The sequence below is a fragment of the Artibeus jamaicensis genome, unplaced genomic scaffold, assembly GCF_021234435.1.
Source record: "Artibeus jamaicensis isolate MK-2021 breed Jamaican fruit bat unplaced genomic scaffold, CSHL_Jam_final contig_384, whole genome shotgun sequence".
In the NCBI taxonomy this organism is placed as follows: domain Eukaryota; kingdom Metazoa; phylum Chordata; class Mammalia; order Chiroptera; family Phyllostomidae; genus Artibeus; species Artibeus jamaicensis.
Window position 1 is genome coordinate 21,202,507 of NW_026521810.1, and position 1,440 is coordinate 21,203,946.

A 1,440-nucleotide genomic window follows, 5' to 3' on the forward strand; every position below is an offset into this window, starting at 1 on the left:
GGAGTGCACACTGGTGTAGCCACTGTGGGAAACAGTATGGGATTTCCTCAGAAATGAAACTGCCTTTTGACTCAGCAATTCCACTTCTGGGATTATATCCTGAGAGCTCTGAAACACCAGTCCCAAAGAACCTATACATCCAATGTTCATAGCAGCACAATTTACAATAGCCAAGTGCTGGAAGCAACCTAAGAGCTCATCAGTAAATGAGTGGACCAAAAAACTATGGTACATTTACAGAATGGAATACCACACAGCAGAGAGAAAGAAGAAGCTCCTACCCTTTGCAACAGCATGGATGGAACTGGGAAGCATTATGCTGAGTAAAATAAACCAGGTGGCGAGGGATAAATACCATATGATCTCACCTTTAACTGGAACATAATCAACAAAAGAAAAAAGCAAACAAAATATACCCAGAGACAGTAAAATTAAGAACATTCTAATAATAGCCAGAGGGGAGGGGAGAGGGAGTAGGGAATAATGGGGAGAAGGGTGCTCAGGAACTGCCATAAAGGACACGTGAAAAAAACCAAGGGGAAGGGTGGAAGCAAGGAAGGAGGTGGGTTTGGCTGAGATGGGGGGCGGGGGAGTGGTGGGGAGAAAATGCAGACAACTGTAATTGAACAACAATAAAATAATTAAAGCAAAACAAAAACTCTCAAATAAAATCTAAATATTTTTTAAGGATTTTTTGCAGTTTTTATTGTTTTCAATTAGCAATAATCACGCCTCGGATAAACCTCATTGGCTACGATACTGCCACTGCGCAAAGCTTATTGTTTTAAGTACAATCTCCTTTTCCCCCATCCCCTTCTCCCACACCCCACCCATCTTCACCTCCCATCCTCAATCCTACCCCTCTTTGTCCTTGTCCCTGGGAGAAAAATTTTATGTATTTATTTACATAGCTACGTCATCCACTACTCTTCATTCATTTGTGTAGATCAGTATTTTTTATCTGTTGTCATCTGCCTTCTGCCTTATGGACTTTCTCTATTATTTTATGTAATGCAGTTTTCTTGGTGATAAAATACCTGTCTCCCTGGTGATAGACTTATACTCCTATTCTTAGAATTTCTTTTGATATACTGTTAAGTTACTTGAAATGACTTTGATCTTTGTGTTTTCATTCTAAGTTTTGATAGACCAGCAACCAACATCTGCCTACAGCTGTTGTACCCCGCTACTAAAGTATAACCAGTCCACGCACTCTACCCGAAGTCCTGTGAGTGAAGAGGTTTTGAATCTGTGATGAGAAGAAGTTGTATACTTGGATCTATATAAATACTGTACATATCCATCTAATCTTTTCTGGAGGTTCTTCCCCAAGCCTTGAGTAATTTTTTTGCATACCCGCTCTGATCAATAGTCAGCTAAATACACAAAGAGGACAATAGCTATAGATATCTGAAGTTATCTCTCTGCAGAACTCCTTTC

The 1,440-nt window shown here is 39.9% G+C and overlaps 1 non-coding gene across 1 annotated transcript; it reads right to left on the reverse strand.

Annotated features, from left to right (window-relative positions):
* Window positions 1-636: 636 nt before the first annotated feature.
* LOC119055576 (U4 spliceosomal RNA) lies at window positions 637-777 on the reverse strand. The gene has a single exon (XR_005083722.2). It is a non-coding gene; the product is annotated as a U4 spliceosomal RNA (small nuclear RNA).
* Window positions 778-1,440: the final 663 nt, after the last annotated feature.